A 20,167-nucleotide genomic window follows, 5' to 3' on the forward strand; every position below is an offset into this window, starting at 1 on the left:
GGAAAGCAATCAGTAGGCTATTTTAAATAAATATTGAACGTTTGGCAAACATGCATATTATGGGGGTCCATTATCTTGACCCACGTAAGGTCATCCCACGCCCTGGGAAATAGCGACAGTGAATATGTAAAGAAGGAATGGTTTGTATTATTGTTATTTAAGCGAATTTGTTAATGAAACGAGGTGGAATAGTTAAAGTAACGTTAATGATGTAATTTAACAATATGAAAATAATGTATTTTTGATATAATGGGTGAAAATAAGACTTTATTATATTAGTGTAGACAAAGCTTTATTGGGTTATTCATAAATACATAAAAGCGACAATGCTTTGAAAACAAGCGTACAAGTAGAGGTAAGCAATCAATATATATGTAACGTACCATTGCAACCCGTTTACAGCAAATGTGTGTTAACAATAACACTGTAATTACTAGGGCGCTATTCCAAAAACAGATGTTTCGTTTCCCCCTTGGGAAACGAAAAATCACGTAAACTTTGACATTGGATGTTACATAGCATAAAGACAAGGCACGAATGAAATTATTCCTTAATGAAATGGGAAACATTATAATCTGTGAAGGGGATCATTAAAAACGTCGCAGTATAACGATAAAGAAACAGAAGACATTATATAAACTGGAGCGCTATCGGAATGACGCCTCGTCGAAAAAAGTGATTGCAGGCCGTATGTCACTGGGTCATTCATTTAAACACCTATACGAATAATGTAAAACAACGAACTTCATAAGAAAGAAGAAATAACAAAATTTATTAAACATAGGATCCCCATAACCATCCAGCTCACATAGAAAAACCAAATTATTTTTAAAAATAGGGCGCTATTACATTTCAACACCGAAGAAATCCTCAGTAGGGGTTAACATTTGCACTGACACATTCAAAAAGGTAAAAAGCGAATTTTATTCAAAACGCAAACCTAATTCTGACATGCAATGACGAAATAAAGACACAGCCGGAGCAGTTTCTAAAATTGGAATTAACGAAGTAGGAAAATAAATAATAAAAATTGACCTACCAACACATCGAAGTAAAGTTTCAATGGGTAATTTTTTTTAAATTGCAGGGAATGTTTTTGTCCGAACTCCTCTAAAATACGATAAAGAAACATGGAAGATTACAAAGCGTCCATAGCCCAAATCGTTTAATGATAAATACAGTAACCTGCAGCTCGATTCTGTAAATGTGATATGGCCGTCACAAGCGGATTTCGTCAATGTATTCACGGCTTTGACGCTGGAGCGATTCTGAAACTTTTTAGTGACGTCACTCTCACAGCCGCGTCCGTGAAAGTATTCACGCCCAAGAGGGCCCGTGGTAGCAGTGGTAGCTTCGTCGCGGCAATGCGCTCTAATTTTTCATTATGAATTTACGCTGTGATTGATAATTAATAGCACATTATTCATTAATTACGATGGTGGCTATTTCATATTGTCACTTCGCATAAGTAATATGTATTAAAAACAAATAAAAGAAATGCATTAAGTTAAATTTACATTCGCGTCCTATTTAAATTGATTGGCGTTCATTGCGATTGAAGTTGGTGGGAAGTTAAACCTTGCGCTGAGGGTTTGACAATTATCTTATATTTGTGCATCTTCTAGAATGTACAATTAAAATACTGACAACTTAATTTTCATAATAATTTGGAGTAGAACCAACGGTAAAAGTATTGTGCGGTATTGAATGTTAACAGATTTATTTAATATTTATTTCGTAAGTTCAAGCCTTCGATTTGTTTTTATTAACGAGAATGGAGGCTCTTTACATACCTCCGCTACTTTTGCATGAGCATCAATGTCGACGGAGGCAATAGATGCACATACTTCGACGGCAGATACGCGATATCAACGTACATTCCCTTCGAGACGCGAGATTGGCGATGGATCACTGAGTTCACACCACGATTAATTCGTAGACGTTTAGATGGCTTGCCGGGGCATACTTTAGTACGTTAAGATAAACATTGATCACCTATTCCATCTCGTCCATGCATTATTGCTGCCGTTCAGTAACACGACCAACATGATTCGTTTTTCTGTTGACATAATAGAAATACTAAGACATGTAAACATCTCGTCCTCTAGCAGAAACTGTTAATAATCTACTCGTATTCGCGCCAGAAACATTTTCATCAGTATAAATCGTGAATAGTGGCATGTGCTTGCACAATCAGACATATATGTATACGCACCACAGCGCATTTAAAATTATGTACTGAAATGATGAGAACAGCTCAAACACATACGAGAGTGAACCGTTATTAAATAATAAAATAACACTTGTTCTCATTCCGCGTAAGCATTAGCTCCATATCATGAGGAAATTAGAGCTAATTGTGCAATTACGAGCCCGCTACGTGATAACTGACTTTGATACGCAGCACTTGACAACATATAAAAGAGGTAATATACAGTTTATAGCTATTAACTAGTTAAGCAACCGTAACTTATCATTAATAGGCACTTTTAAAAGAAAAGACCTCACTCAAAATTGAGTAAAGAAGTATTATTTACTTTGGGAGTGAATATTCCACGGCATTGTATATGTTTCTCTATGGTAACTGAAGTTGCAGTTGGCCGCTGAAGTAAGTTTGTATCGGAGATTCTGATTCGTTCCTCGCGTCCGCACAGCTACCAACATAAGAAACTGAAGTGATCGTTCGCAATCCGTCAAACATCTCACGACACAGGCTTACAGGATCGCTTGAACGTCTTTCACGGTGAGAGGCGTGAGAACTCCACTGTGGTTCGAACCACGCGAAGCACAGGTATGACATTTACAGAATCGAGCTGCTGGAGTCAACAAATACTAGGGCGCTCACCAGGGGCGGATCCAGGATTGGGAGGGGCACAAGAAAGGCCGTATCCAGGATTTTGTTCTGGGTGGGGCACAAGGATACCTCGCAATACAAAACGAATGCAATGATAATGGGACCGTATTAAAAATCTTGCATATTTTTTAGGGTCTGGGAAGGCCTGGATCCGCCTATGACGCCCACACGAAATCACGCCCATGAAAAAGGATTGAACAGCCTTGGAAGTCATTTTTTTCTAACGACTGTGTCGTACCTAGAGCTGAGATAAAGCATACATAACAGAAAAGACATACGAGACCAAATGGAAAAAATGAAAAACAATCATATAACATCACTTAGCCTCTTTAAAAACTAAACTTGGGCTTGCACAACGCACAGTCTCCGCACCAAATCAAATCAAGGAACAGTAAAAATTTTTATGTCTGATTAATTTTCAGCTGCAATGAAAGGAAAAAGTCTAGACACTTTAATAAAATCAAAATAATAGGACTTGAGGGTTTGAAAATAACTTTCACACATAAAAGACGGAGAAATAAAATAATTTGCCAGAAAAATATTCGAGAAATGGGTTTAAATTCGTCATTTTAAAAAACCGTTAAAGCGAATTTCAGATCGAAAGTCACCAATATTACGTGTGAACACATCTAAGATTATGGGAATCCCATAACCCAAATCGTTATAATAGAAATGGAGAAACCACGAGTAGAAAAATAATAGGGAAGCCACACCAAATCATCCATATGGAAGGGAAGTGACATGAATGAGAAAATATTTTTTTCCGACGACTGTGCCCGGCGTAAAGCTGTGAGAACACCCTAATCACAGTCAAACATTTTCAACCAAGAGATGAAAATGAAAAACTCTCATCCAATCAAATTTGGTCTTTGAAATCAAGGCCTGGGATAGCCCAAAATACAGCCTGCGACTGAACTAATACATGAAAAAGTTAAACTTTTTAAATTCTTTATTTTCGGTAGCAATTTGAAGAAGTTTACAGAGTCGCAAAAGAATTAAAAAAAAGGCGATAACACCGTTTTAAAAATTAACTGAAAAATGTACGACAATAGAGGAAAATAATAGACACAAAAAAATGGAAGTAAACATTTAAAACTCACATTTTCAAAACTCTCCTTCAGAATTACGGATCGAAACTCATCTACATACCGAGGTAACACATCAAAGATTACGTAACACACATAGCCCATACAGATTTACGTTACATAGAGATACCACGAGTCGACAAATACAAGGTCGCCCACCCCGAATCACCCGTCATGGAAGGTAAGTGGTATGAATGGTAAAATATTTTTTCCCGAAGATCGCGCCCGGCCTACAGCTGTGATGTCAGCCTAATCGTAGAAAAACATGTTCAACCAAGGGATTAAAATAAAAAACGACAGCGTAAGTACTTTTCCCCTTTGAAATCTAGGCCTGGATGGCCCAACCCACAGCCCTCGACGCCATCAAAAAAATCTGGAAAAGTGAAACATTTTTAAAATTTTTATTTTCGGTAAAAATGAAAAGAAATTTACTGCAATCCCAAAGGAAACGAACGCACGACGATACCACAGTTTTAAAATTCAAATGAAAAATTTACGACTCTAGAGGAAAATACTTGACCCATAAAAAACTGGAAGTAAAAATGTAAATGTGACATTTTAAAGGGACTCCATCAGAATTTCGGATCGAAACTCGTCTACATCACGAGGTAACACACCAAAGATTACGTAACACACATAGCCCATACAGATTTACGTTACATAGAGATACCACGAGTCGACAAATACGAGGTCGCCCACCCCAAATCACCCGCATGGAAGGTAAGTGGTATGAATGATAAAATATTTTTTCCCGAAGGTCGCGCCCGGCCTACAGCTGTGATGTCAGCCTAATCGTAGAAAAACATGTTCAACCAAGGGATTAAAATAAAAAACGACAGCGTAAGTACTTTTCCCCTTTGAAATCTAGGCCTGGATGGCCCAACCCACAGCCCTCGACGCCATCAAAAAAATCTGGAAAAGTGAAACATTTTTAAAATTTTTATTTTCGGTAAAAATGAAAAGAAATTTACTGCAATCCCAAAGGAAACGAACGCACGACGATACCACAGTTTTAAAATTCAAATGAAAAATTTACGACTCTAGAGGAAAATACTTGACCCATAAAAAACTGGAAGTAAAAATGTAAATGTGACATTTTAAAGGGACTCCATCAGAATTTCGGATCGAAACTCGTCTACATCACGAGGTAACACATCAAAGATTACGTAACACACATAGCCCATACAGATTTACGTTACATAGAGATACCACGAGTCGACAAATACGAGGTCGCCCACCCCAAATCACCCGCATGGAAGGTAAGTGGTATGAATGATAAAATATTTTTTCCCGAAGGTCGCGCCCGGCCTACAGCTGTGATGTCAGCCTAATCGTAGAAAAACATGTTCAACCAAGGGATTAAAATAAAAAACGACAGCGTAAGTACTTTTTCCGTTTGAAATCTAGGCCTGGATGGTCCAACCCACAGCCCTCGACGCCATCAAAAAAATCTGGAAAAGTGAAACATTTTTAAAATTTTTATTTTCGGTAAATATGAAAAGAAATTTACTGCAATCTCAAAGGAATCGAAAGCACGACGATACCACAGTTTTAAAATTCAACTGAAAAATTTACGACACTAGAGGAAAATACTTGACCCACAAAAAACTGGAGGTAAAAATGTAAATGTGACATTTTAAAACGATTCCATCAGAATTTCGGATCGAAACTCGTCTACATTACGAGGTAACACATCACAGATTACGTAACACACATAGCGCATACAGATTTACATTACATAGACATACCACGAGTCGACAAATACCTACTCGCCCACCCAAATCAAGCGCATGGAAGGTTGGTGCTACGAATGGGGAAATATTTTTTTCCGAAGATTGTGCCCGGCCTACAGCTGTGATGTCACCCTAATCGTAGAAAAACATTTTCAACTAAGGGATGGAAATGAAAAACGACAAAGTAATTACTTTTTCCCTTGGAAATTACGTATTGGATGGCCTAATCCACTGCCTACGACACCATTAACAAAATCTGAAAAAAAGGAAAACATTTTTAAAATCTTTATTTGCGGTAAAAATGAAAAGAAATTTACCACAATCATAGATGAAACGAAAGCACGACGATACCACCGTTTTAAAATTCAACTGAAAAATTTACGACACTAGAGGAAAATACTTGACCCACAAAAAAAAGGAAGTAAATATTTAAATCTGACATTTTAAAAAGACTCCATCAGAATTTCGGTTCGAAACTCATCTACATTACGAGGTGACACATCAAAGATTACGTTACACACAAAGCCCATACAGATTTATATTACATAGAGATACCACGAGTCGACAAATACAAGGTCGCCCACCCCGAATCACCCGCATGGAAGGTAAGTGGTATGAATGGTAAAATATTTTTTTCCGAAGATCGAGTCACGGCTACAGCTGTGATAACACCTTAATCATAGAAAAACATGGTCAACCAAGGGATTAAAATAAAAAGCGATCACGTAATTATTTTTTCCCTTTGTAATTTAGGTCTGGGCCGTGAAATTTAGCCGTGTTATATATAATTAAATATTTGTTGTTCCCTTGGATTTATAATATATAAAATGAATTCCTTGTGTTTTTCTGAGCGTTAAGAAGTTTTAAGCGAACTCCTAACGATCATATTGACGGATTTAGACTACATATTTTTATTCCATATTGGCTGATTTGGAACTGAAATGAACTCCACTGATGTTAACGCTAGAACTCCGATTGAAATTTCCATGTGATAAGCGAAAAACGAAGAATTCATGACTAACTTCAGATATAAGCTATGAATATATTTTCGGAAAAAAGACCACAAATAGCAGTGGAAGACCGCGCGGAGGGGATAGAAAAGGTCATTCAGTTCTATGAAGGGCAAGGGCTCGAGGGACATCCAATAAGCTGGTCTTTTGTGTCCTCGGCGGTCCCTATCCTAACCCCCGCGCGGTGCACATGCACGGTCAGGCTCATTAACCACTTTTTCGGATAATTTCGTGCCACACGGCAAGAGACTATGCGACGCGGAAAATAAAGTGTATGGGATCCTTAACTTTCAAAAGTGAAAAGCTTCATGCCGGCCTGGTCCGAAATGAATCGGATCGTTTCGTGCCTTTTCGTCAAATGTTTGTTTCACCGCAGCTCAGTTGTATATACGTTCATAAAATTTTCGTAAATATTTTTCGTTAAGACGGAGTCATAAAATTTTCAATTGTACTGATTGTGAAATCCTTGATTTGAAATTCATCTACATCTACATAATACCCCGAAGCCGCCTAAAAGGCGTGTGGCAGAGGGTGTTAGGACACCAGCCGTTTACAGCTAAAAAAAATGAAGTGCTCAAACGAAGTTCGGACTAGCGTTTATTAAAGTCCTATATGGTTCGGGGAAAAACGAATTCCCATATCTATCTGGCCCGAAAATTGGGGTGGGCAGGCCCAAGGCTAGTTTAAAAGTATTGCAATGAGTCTTGTGAATTTTTAACGTACGCGATTACATGTTTTTACGATGATCTAAGAGCAATAACAGTTTTCAGCGCGTTAAAGTCGCCGTAAAAACATTTTTCGATGCCAGTCTTCCACTGGGCCGATTTCCGGAAGATTCTGCATATTGTTTATTGGTTTGGGGATGTTCTGCTTCACAAATAATGATGTGTAATATTATTAATAGTAGCGGGCGTAACTTGGTGGAAATACATAATCGCAGGAATAGAAGGATCTACAACTTTGCTATTTCCACGTAGCAGTTTATTGACACCGACCATGGTTTCGTAACAGAGTAACATAACAAGGTGAAAAATGCAGGTAAATTGATAGTATGTATAGCAGAGGGTTGGGTGTGGAAATACATTACAAGATTTTCCAATAATACAAGATTTCCCTACCCAACCTTCTGCTATATATACTGTCAATTTACTTGCATTTTTCACCTTGATAATGTTACTGTGTAACGAAACCATGGTCGGCCTCCATAAATTACTATGTGAAAATAGCAAAGTTGTTGATCCTTCTATTCATGTGTAATATTTATATTGAGGTGCATTTACAATGGAAATTATCTTTATTTTTTATGAATGACATAGTGAAAGATATATTTTCATTTTTTTCCAGGCTAATTATTTTGTTTTAGCGTCGTATTTTGTTGAAATCCCGTTTTAAAATTTTTTTACTGTGCCTCGCTTCTATCTAAGTTTATGAAAAATTGCATATTTTATTTCCCAGAAATAACGACATGATTAAATTATAATTAATTTTCCTGAGTCTGAAGTACCTGTTATGAAATTGGGATGGAGTGGCCCAACGGTTTTTTAAGCGGAGAAGCAATGAAATAGGTCTTGCGTTTTTTTTAACGCTAGAGATAAGATGATTATACGCTGATGTAGATTTAATAACAATTTTAGGCGCGTCAAATTCGTTGGGACAAAATAAGTTCCGATGCGTATGATTTCTCTTTCCACAGGGCCGATTACCGGTTGGCGCACTAGTATTTGGTGACCCGGGAGTACCCTGAATATACATCGATTACGGTTTTAAGGAAGTTCTCTTTCTTTCATTTTATTATTTATTTTTATATCAATCCATCTGAATTTCATTTAAAAATTTTCTTCAATTGTTGCGTGATTACCCGGTGAAAATATCATTTAAAATTTTGAAGGTGAAATATTTTCTATACATTTGTCTTAAATATTGTCATAATTGTCTTAAATTCCAAATGAAATTTTTCACTCGTTGCGTCATTGTTGCATCTAAGATCATGAATAATTTCATTTATTACTTTCCAGAAAATAACAAAATTATAAAATTTTTACTTTTCCTAATCGTGATTTTCTAGCTGGGCAAATGAGGTGGGCATAGATATCAAGATATTTCAAGATAGATTCAAGCATAATTTCAGGAAGAAAAATCAATGAAATGGGTTGTAGTACTTCGCGACTTGCATGTGCTCTGAATATTATTTATGGGTCTCGGGATGGCCTGTTACATCAATTTTGATTTTATATCTTGACAAAAGGATTATTCGAAATTTGCTTTTATATTATTTCATAGAGTTTACATTGTATTTATGTATTATTTGTAAATGACCAAGTGAAAATTATATTTCGATTATTTCGTGTGTCTTTTCTTATTTTTCAAACAAAGAGTAGATAAAATTGCAAACATTTTTTACCATGTGTCATTTTAAATATAAGTGTGTGGAAAATTTCTTTTCTTATTCTCCGAAAATAACGATAAAATTATTTTTAAGGTGGGCCAACCAGCAGTGGCGGATCTATGGGGAGCTACTGGGGCTATAGCAAACGTTAACCTCCTTGGGAATCCAATTTACGTTAGATAGCATGGTAATTATTTCCGATCCCCAATATACTGCTGGTATTTTTGACCCCACTTAGCCCCATTCCCTTGTCCCTATCCTGGATCCGCCACTGCGAATCAGTGGCTATTTATCAAAGCGGAAAAGTATTGAAATGATTCTGATATACTATTACGTTATGGTATAACATACTTTTACTATTTAAAACATCCTGGAATAATATCAGCAATCGGCACAAAAAGAGTCGACGGGAAAAATATAATCCAGTACGTGCCATTTCTCATCCGCCGCGCCGGGACGATTTCGTGCAGGCGCCCTAGTAATATTTATTGATTCGCAGTTACTTTATACATAGTAAAAGTTTGGGATGGCGTTCTCCCGCAATCTTTGATGTTTTATCTTGTAATATAGAAGAGTTACGCTTTGAAATTCGATTCCAATTTTTTTAAATAACGCGTTAAAAACATTACTTCGATTTTTTTTGTCAGTAAAATATTTTCCTTCAGTATCCTCCATTGGTTAAATCCAATTTCTAACATCGGTGACGTGCCGTTATGCCATCTAGTTGTGTGGAAAGTTTCCTTAAAAATCTTCAGAAAATAAGGAAGATATAAAATTTTTACCTTTCCCTGTTTTGAATTGGTGGCGGAGACTGTGGGTTATGCCAGCCCAAGCCTATTTCTTAAAGATTAAAATTGTTATATGAGTGTTTCTGATTTTTACCGCGTCGTTCAACACGTTTTTATGTGATCCATGTGGTATCACAGCTGTAGTCACAGTTGTCGGAAAAAAATAATTTTCCAATTCATGTCTTTTCGCTTCCACGCGGGTGATTCGGGGTGGGCGACCTAGTATTTGTCGACTCGTGGTATCCCTGCGCAATGTAAATCGGCATGGGCTACGGGTGTTACGTAATCTTTGATTACATACCTCGTAATGTATATAAGTTTTGATCTGAAGTTCTCATGGAGTATTTAGAAAATGTCTCATTTAAAATTAACTTCGATTTTTTTGGCTCATTTATTTTCCTGCAGTGCCGTAAATGTTTCGGTTAAATATTTAAAACGGTGAAATCGTCGTGCTTTTACTTCTTCTATAATTATAATAAAAATAATTATGGTAAAATTCTTTTTATTTTCACCGAAAATAAAGAATTTAATTTTTTTTTCAATTTTTAGTTGGTGCCGCAGGCTGTGGTGTGGGCTACCCCGGGCCTAGATTTCAAAGGGGAAAAGTACTTACGTTGTCGTTTTTCATTTTCATCCCTTGTTTGAACATTTTTTTCTACGATTGGGGTGTCATCAAAGCGGAAGGCCGGGCACAGTCTTCGGGAAAAAATATATTCCCATTCGCATCACCTATTTTTCCATGCGCTTGATTTGGGGTGGGCGAGCAAGTATTTGTGGACTCGTGGTATCTCTATGTAATGAAAATCTGTATGGGCTATGGGTGTTACATAAGATTTGATGTGTTACCTCATAATGTAGATGAGTTTCGATCCGAAATTCTGAAGGAGAGTTTTGAAAATGAGAGATTTAAATGTTTACTTCGATTTTTTTGGGTCTATTATTTTCCTCTAGTGTCGTAAATTTTTCAGTTGCATTTCAAAAAGGTGGTACCGTCGTGCTTTCGTTTCGTCTGGGGTTGTGGTAAATTTCTTTGCATTTTTACCGAAAATAAATATTTTAAAAATGTTTAACTTTACCAGATTTTGTTGTTGGCGTCGCAGACTGTGGGTTGGGCCATCCAAGACCTAGATTTCAAACGGAAAAAGTACTTACGCTGTCGTTTTTCATTTTCATCCCTTGTTTGAACATGTTTTTCTACGATTAGGCTGACAGCACAGCTTTAGGCCGGGCGCGACCTTCGGGAAAAAATATTTTATCATTCATACCACTTACCTTCCATGCGGGTGATTCGGGGTGGGCGACCTCGTATTAGTCGACTCGTGGTATCTCTATGTAACGTAAATCTGTATGGGCTATGTGTGTTACGTAATCTTTGATGTGTTACCTCGTAATGTAGACGAGTTTCGATCCGAAATTCTGATGGAGTCTTTTTAAAATGTCACATTTACATTTTTACTTCTAGTTTTTTGGGGGTCAAGTATTTTCCTCTAGAGTCGTAAATTTTTCAGTTGAATTTTAAAACTGTGGTATCGTCGTGCGTTCGTTTCCTTTGGGATTGTAGTAAATTTCTTTTCATTTTTACCGAAAATAAAAATTTTAAAAATGTTTCACTTTTCCGGATTTAGTTGATGGTGTCGTAGGCAGTGGGTTAGGCAATCCAATACCTAGATTTCAAAGGAGAAAAGTACTTACTGTGTCGTTTTTCATTTTCATTCCTTGGTTGAACATGTTTTTCTACGATTAGGGTGACATCACAGCTTTAGGCCGGGCTCGATAGTCGGAAAAAAATATTTTACCATTCATACCACTTACCTTCCATGCGGGTGATTCGGCGTGGGCGACCTTGTATTTGTCGACTCGTGGTACCTCTATGTAACGTAAATCTTTATGGGCTATGTGTGTTATATAATCTTTGATGTGTTACCTCCTAATGTAGATGAGTTTCGATCCGAAATTCTGAAGGAGTCTTTTTAAAATGTCACATTTATATTTTTACTTCCAGTTTTTTGTGGGTCCAGTATTTTCCTATAGTGACGTAAAATTTTCAGTTGAATTTTAAAACGGTGGTATCGTCGTGCTTTCGTTTCATCTATGATTGTGGTAAATTTCTTTTCATATTTACCGAAAATAAAAATTTTAAAAATGTTTAACTTTTCCAGATTTTTTTGATGGTGTCGTAGGCAGTGGGTTAGGCAATCCAATACCTAGATTTCAAAGGAGGTAAGTACTTACTGTGTCGTTTTTCACTTTTAATTCCTTAGTTGAACATGATTTTCTACGATTAGGCTGACATCACAGCTTTAGGCCGGGTTCCATCTTCGGGAAAAAATATTTTACCATTCGTACCACTTACCTTACACGCAGGTGATTCGGGGTGGGCGACCTTGTATTTGTCGACTCGTGGTATCTCTATGTAACGTAAATCTGTATGGGCTATGTGTGTTACGTAATCTTTGATGTGTTACCTCGTAATGTAGACGAGTTTCGATCCGAAATTCTGATGGAGTCTTTTTAAAATGTCACATTTACATTTTTACTTCCAGTTTTTTGGGGGTCAAGTATTTTCCTCTAGAGTCGTAAATTTTTCAGTTGAATTTTAAAACTGTGGTATCGTCGTGCGTTCGTTTCCTTTGGGATTGTAGTAAATTTCTTTTCATTTTTACCGAAAATAAAAATTTTAAAAATGTTTCACTTTTCCGGATTTAGTTGATGGTGTCGTAGGCAGTGGGTTAGGCAATCCAATACCTAGATTTCAAAGGAGAAAAGTACTTACTGTGTCGTTTTTCATTTTCATTCCTTGGTTGAACATGTTTTTCTACGATTAGGGTGACATCACAGCTTTAGGCCGGGCTCGATAGTCGGAAAAAAATATTTTACCATTCATACCACTTACCTTCCATGCGGGTGATTCGGCGTGGGCGACCTTGTATTTGTCGACTCGTGGTACCTCTATGTAACGTAAATCTTTATGGGCTATGTGTGTTACATAATCTTTGATGTGTTACCTCCTAATGTAGATGAGTTTCGATCCGAAATTCTGAAGGAGTCTTTTTAAAATATCACATTTACATTTTTACTTCCAGTTTTTTGTGGGTCCAGTATTTTCCTCTAGTGTCGTAAATTTTTCAGTTGAATTTTAAAACGGTGGTATCGTCGTGCTTTCGTTTCATCTATGATTGTGGTAAAAATTCTTTTGATATTTACCGAAAATAAAAAGTTTAAAAATGTTTAACTTTTCCAGATTTTTTTGTTGGTGTCCGGATAGCGCCTTAGTTTTTGAACATGCGTCGTATAGCGCCTTAGTTTTTGAACATGCGTAGTTTATGCTGTATATATTGTCGGGGTTGGGAATGATATGTTACCATATGTTTTATTCTTTATGTTTCATTTACAAATCCCTGTTGTAGATATGTCGCATAGGTGAAATAATAAATGACCAGGTTACATATACACTGCAATCTCTTATTGCGACTTGCCCACCTCTCGATAGCGCCTAAGTATTTCATGTTATGAGGTTTATTAACGGATAAATTAAGGTCCCGTTTAATGTCTTTTTCAGTGATACTTAACTTTATCGTTAATTCTAAGGTGGATTCAGTCGGTTTTTCGCTGTAATTTTTCGTAAAAGTCAGTGTCAAAAGTTGCCTTACTAGCGCTCTCCACGGGACACATCAGGATAGCGCACTAGTATTTAACGTACCTTTTTTTTTTACATATTTATCCTTTATGCTGGTTGAAATGTTAAGTTACATCAATTTTGTTTACTTCTCTATACTTTTAAGGTAATTTTTTTGCTATATTTTGTTTTATGACTTATTAAATGACCGAGTGGAACATTGCCTGTACTTATATTTTAGAGTGTTTTTCCTGCCAATATGTGATAAGAAAGAATAAGTTTCTTGCTGAAAATATTAAAATTAACCGATTTTAAGGTGTAATTATAAGTTTAATTAAAAAAGCCGTCTTTATACCAGAAATATAAAGCATTACGTGTTAGCATAATTTTGTCGCTATTTCCCGGGGCGTGGGATGAACTTTCATGGGTCAAAATAATGCGCGTATATTATGGCTGCAACAAACTCAGCACCTACGTCGTGAATTTTTTCTTTCTTGAACGATAATGTGGCCAAACTTGCCTTACTACCTATATTCATTCTTCCAACGATGGGCGTACCCAGCGAAGGGCAGGTGGCGGCAGCTCCCCCCCACCTAGAACCAAATATCGCAAAAGTCTTTAAGCAAAATCAGTGCTGAATTGAAACGAAAGTATTTCAACAAATTTTCTTATCTCACGAAAAATGATGTGTATTAGTATAATATATGTAACTAAAATAAAACTATTTTTTTCAAGGAAATAATCTCATTTACTAATTAAGCGCTGCTATAATTTTCTTAAAATGTTGGTTTCATTCACCTTTTCCATGCTAAAATGTCACAACTTGGCTTGTCCCCCCTAGACCATAGCTTGCACCCCCTAGACCACAGCTTCCCCCCCCCCCCCCCCCTTGACCGTGCCATGCCCCCGTAGACCATGGCTTGCCCCCCACTCCTAGGTATAATCCTGGGTACTCCCTTGCGTCAAAATTATTTTTCCGTAATATCCCAGGTATATTTTCTATAAGTGGATATCCACTATAAGTGAATTTACACCTTCACTTCCTTCTTCAATCTTGAGGAGACAAAACTCATTTTCTGAGCGAAAATCTATCTGGCTGATGGTTCATTGCCATCATAATTTAGTTTCCTCTCCACCAGTGACCTCATTATCACTATTGCATCACGAGTTGACTTACCTTTTCTAAAACTTCTCAAACTGATCTTCTCCCAAATAATCGTTTACCCTTGCCTCCATTCGTCTGTTCAATATCCTTATTGCTATTTACGCCGCGAGAGATATGAGGCTATTTGTCCTATACTCTCTGCATTACACAGTTTCTTCTTTTTCGGCGGTGGTAGTAAAACCGTCTTCACGAAATCCTCCGGCCAACATCCCTCCTCGTACATCCTGCAAGCTTGTCGAAAAAACCTTCTCTTACCATCCCTCCCTTCTTCGGTTGCTCATACGGGATATTATCCACAGCTACTGCTTTCCTAGCCTTCATATCACGAAGGGCTCCCATGACGTCTTAGATACCCGGCCCCAGGTTATCCTCCTCCACTGCACTTTCCTCCTCAAAAGTCAATCCCTCCGGCCTGTTCCTTCCGTCATACAAATTCTCCACGTATTCCCTCCGTCTACCCTGTACCTCTTCTCGCTCAGTTAGCATTCTTCCATAATTAGCCTTAATTTTGGATATGGCTTGTCCTCTTTTCCCGCCAGATAGCGTCTTAACTTTGGCGTACAACCATAGCCTCCTTTAATACTAATAATCCTAATAATAATAGTATTAAAGGAGGCCATGATACAACGCACCAATGGTCCTTATAAGGACCATAAACGCACCTATCTCTCCTTCCTTCTGAAACTTTTCTATTTCCTCACACCGACATTTCTACCATCTACGGAAAATCATAGGATTTTTCTTCACATAGATTTCCCTTTCTGTAGAAACAGCAAGTCACGGTTTTGCTGGTAGTGGGACCCGTCGTTTCCTTAGCGGTGGTGGGGTATTCACCCCGCCTTTCCTTCCCTATCCTTCCCCAGGAGGCGTCGTCAGGCTCCTATAGCGGCGGCACCTTCTTCCTTTTTCCTACCTTGTCCTTTCCCCTAGCGCTTACAGTCCCCGGCCCAGAAGTGCCCCGCGAGCCCGCCCTGTAGTCTTGTTTCCACTCTCATTTCCCCCAAGATTCCCTTGCCCTCTTGTTCCTTGTTAGTTTCCCGCCGTAATCGATTATTTCTTTGGCTACACATTCTTTTATCCTGTTCCAAGTCCACGTTCTTCCACTCCCCTCTCTCTTCCATTTCTCTAATCCTACTAATAATAATAATAATCCTAATAATAATTTCCCTACGTTATCCACGCCTTCTTTATCCTTCTACTGTCAACGAAGCCAATTGACTTCTCAGCCGCTATGACTATTCAAATTTTAATCTTATCCGACCCTTCCTCTACTGAGTGAGTATTTTCAGTCTCACGGATACTATTTTCCACTACTTCCTGCAAGGGCGTACCCAGTACCAAAACTAGCGGGGAACAAGCCGTGGTCGTTCAAGTTGGAAACAGTAACGGATACAGAAAAAACTCAAGGGGAGGGCGCAAAAGATATTTTGAGTCACCTATACTTTTATCGTATGAAAAATAATGAAGTCCCATGCAAAATTTAGCATAGTTTTATTTAAAACTAATTATATGCATATACTAGGCAACAGTGGCGCAGCGAGGGGGGGGATAAACCCCCTCCCCCTCCAAAGCTCAGAGAAATTTTTAATTTTAATCAATTTCACTTAATCGGATTGATATTACTAATAGAATAGTGTAAAGGCCGTTTTACACGGTACACAGAATTGCGCAGGTTAGAACTGCACTAATTTCTAAAATGGCGTGGAATTGCGCGAATGCATGAACGAAATTAGAACAGGGGCTATTTTGCCGTCTCGCATCCACGCATTCTCGCATGTGTTCTAGCAATTCACCTCTTTACACGACGCAATTTTGATTGCGCCTTCACGCGTACGTCAGACTGCGATTAATAAAATATCCCTCAGAAAGCCGTAAAACTCACCATCTCGAACCTACCGCTGGTGGGTATTCCATACCCCCACACACCCCAGTATTAGTTGCACCTAAACCCCTCTGCCTAAATTCCTAGCTTCGCCCCTGCAAGACTATGCTATCTTATGGTATAAAAAGTTAAAATTGTGATTCTGCAATTTCCGACAGTGCGGGCAGCCCCGCAAGAGAGAGGCGCCCGCCCCCATATGTATCGGCCACTGGTTGGAACACAGAAAAGGTTATGAAAACTAAATTTCAAGAAAATTATTACAGCTCTTTATTAGTTTTTGAAATTATTCGCTCGGAAAAATATTTTTACATTAATTACATATTTAATACTGATATCAATTTTCTTGGAATCAAAGAAAAGTTGTTCAAAAACTTAGTTTTGAACTTTATTTACTTTTGCTTCTAGGGGGATGGGCAGCTGCCCCTTCCTGTCCCCCGCTGGGTACGCCCACGACTTCCTGATATTCTCTCATCATACTCCTCTTCAGGGCTCCTACATTTCATTTCCTCACCAGCCTAACTTTCACTAGTCTTTTGAATCTTACGATGAATTTCATTAGCGCTAGGTTGTGGTCTAAATTCGCATCCACTGCAGAGAAGCTACACGAATTTTTCACATTGTTTCTTAACCTCTGTCTTTCCATGATGTAGTCTATCTGATATCTCTTCATATCCCCTGGACTTTTTTATTTGTGACAAACAGTGTTAGAGGGAAGAATGTTAGGTAAAAGAGGGAGAGGAAGGAATAGAATAGGATTTTTAGTTGGAATGAAAGGGAGTAGGCCTTATTGTGAATTGGAGAGGGAAGTGGTTTATGGGGAGGGAGGATCCCAGAATTCTTCTCAAGTACTCCATGGAAACCTACCTTAATCGGTAGAAAACTATAATAAAAATAATAATAATTTTTATTTATTTTTATAGGAAAAAATGGTTACAAAATAATTATAACTGTGATCTAAATAAAAATAAAAACGTCTCCTAACTTAAATAAAACAAAGTGAAAAAATAATAACCGACCTTTATGATGATTGAACCAAGTGTTTGTGGTGAATAACTTGTTTCTCCTGCAAAAATTTTGCTGCTTTCTCTCTCCTGCCAATCCGCTTTCCTCATTCAAATTCTCCCATTTCGTTTCCATCTCTTACCCGACAGAGGTGTACCAGGAGGCCAGTCCCCGATTACAACTAAATTTTCCTTTTCCGGGGTTTCCCTAATTATTTCATCGAGCTTTTCACGAATCTCATCAACTTCTTCCTACCTATGATTGCTGGCGGTCACGTAAACTTGATCCACCAAGAGGTTGGTGGGTCGCGCCTCAGTTTCTTCCTCCAGAATCTTATCGTTTACCTGGTCTATACCCACCCAGAGCCGGCCTTGGGGCAGGGCGACCGCCCCGAGCCCCGCGCTTCGGGGGGCCCCGCGTTCGTGAAAAAAATTAAAATATACGATAGTTTTGAAAACGCAATTTCAACTATTACTGTATTGTTAAGTCCGTGCTAGACAACAATTAATATTATGAAAAGGAATAATTATGGCGTAATTACGAAGTTTGAATTTGGGAGGGGAACACTTACTTAACCTGAGATTGGTAGGGACTCAAAATGCTCGAGTTTGTAGATGGGGTATAGAGTTTAATATTTTAAGTGAAGGGCCCCGCACTGAAGGTTAGCCCCTAGCCCCGCACCTGCTAGGGCCGGTCCTGTACCCACCACACGCTTTCCCATCTTCCCGTTTAATACTAAAGCTACCCTTCGTTAAATTTTATTCCCTCGACTATAAATAACCCTAACCCATCACTTCAATATTCTCCACCATCCTTCCACCCAATTTCGCATAATCCTAAGATATCATCCCTTTCTCCATTTCCCTTTTGACATTTTCTAGCTTCCCCGCCCTCGTCACTGTCCTTACATTCCACGTCCGTTCATTCATTGACGCCGTCTTCTTCTCCATCTCCTTAGTCTTATTCCAGTGGCGGATACAGATGGGGGGCGCAGGGGGCGCGCGCCCCCCCCCCCTTGCGGGTCCGCCTGTATTGCCGAACATTGCAAAACCACAATTGTAACTTTTTTATATCAAGATGGCATTGTCTTTTACATGTTTATTATCACTTTAAATAAAATTTTCATATACTTTGCCAGTGACTTGATCATCTTTTATTACGATAAAAGTAAAGGCAACTCAAGATATGTTGCGCCCCCCCCCTTGAGTTTTTTTCTGTATCCGCCACTGTCTTATTCTCATCTATGACGCGGCTGATGATGATAAATCATTGCAAGGATTTCGCATGGTAAGGACCGCGGAGACCCTGCCGTCCTCGCTGCTACCTACGACACCTGCCCGTAAGGGCCGGGTCTCGCGATTCTATTCGAAGCCCGTTTGATCAAGCTCCATGTTTTCAGGGAAGAGATAAGTGGTTAGGTTTCCCACTTCCATTACAACAGTGTTTTTTTTAACTCACATAATCACGTGGACTACCATTCGTCTGGCTCCTACCCTTCGACCTATCAGGCATGGATGCCCCTACAGGGAGAAATTCAGAGTTAATCCCGCCAGCGCAGCTCTGGGGGTCATTGGAACGCGCAAGCCTTTCCACCACGACAAGGTTGAAGACCAATTCCCAAGGAGGAAGAAAAGTCAAAATGACATCACTTTGACCTCAAAATGACCCACAAAAAGTCACTATTCAGTCAGGACTGTGAAGGTGACTTTTTGCGGGTCATTCTGATGTCAAAGTGACGTCATTTTGACTTTGAATTCATTTGTACAAGTTTTCACTAAAAGTGAGAATCTATAAAAAAAAATGTCAAATATTCCTTACGATACTCACCCTCCCCGCATTCCAACCTGAAGGTTGGTTTAGAAAGGTGAGGGTAGAGCTCACCCCTGACACTTAATCACACAACCGCGCATGCGAATATCACACCTTAAGGAGGGGGGCCAGTTAACCTTTCCCTGGGCTAGTTCTACAGATAATTATTAATTTTGGGGAGCCCAAAGTTTCACCCCAGGTTTGAACTCCTAGGACCCATCTGCCAGTGGCTACATCCAATAGGTCACTCAGTGGCATAGCCAGGTTTTAGGCCTAAATTTAAAAGGCGGCGCCCCTTAAAATTCTCCCCTCCTTCCCTTCCCCTAATGGTTCCCCAAGACGTGACTGCGCCACTTGCCCTGGGCGATATATATCGTGAAATATCGCGATAATTAATTATATCGGGAATACTAATTTGAGTTTTGTACATTATCGATAAATGATTGTCCGATAAATAGGGCCAAATAAAAGTATCGGGACCGATAGAATATTGGAACCGATAAAATATCTCGATATATCGTCCAATAAAAATATCGGGTGCGATAAATTAACTGAGGCAATAAAAATATCGGAATCGTTAAAAATAGTCTTCCGATAAAATACTACGGAACTACTAATATAAGGTAGAAATATCCTTTCGATATAATATGAAGATATATCATCCGATAACAAATATTGGGCCTGATAAAAATCGCCATTTGATAAAATACTACGCTTGATAATCCGATAAAAAAATCGCCACTGCTAAAATATCACGAAATATCATCCAATAAAAATTGCTGCTCGAATAAAATATCACGATTTATTGTCTCATAAAAGCCGCAGCCGCGATAAAAC

The sequence above is a fragment of the Ischnura elegans genome, chromosome 12, assembly GCF_921293095.1.
Source record: "Ischnura elegans chromosome 12, ioIscEleg1.1, whole genome shotgun sequence".
Taxonomy (NCBI): domain Eukaryota; kingdom Metazoa; phylum Arthropoda; class Insecta; order Odonata; family Coenagrionidae; genus Ischnura; species Ischnura elegans.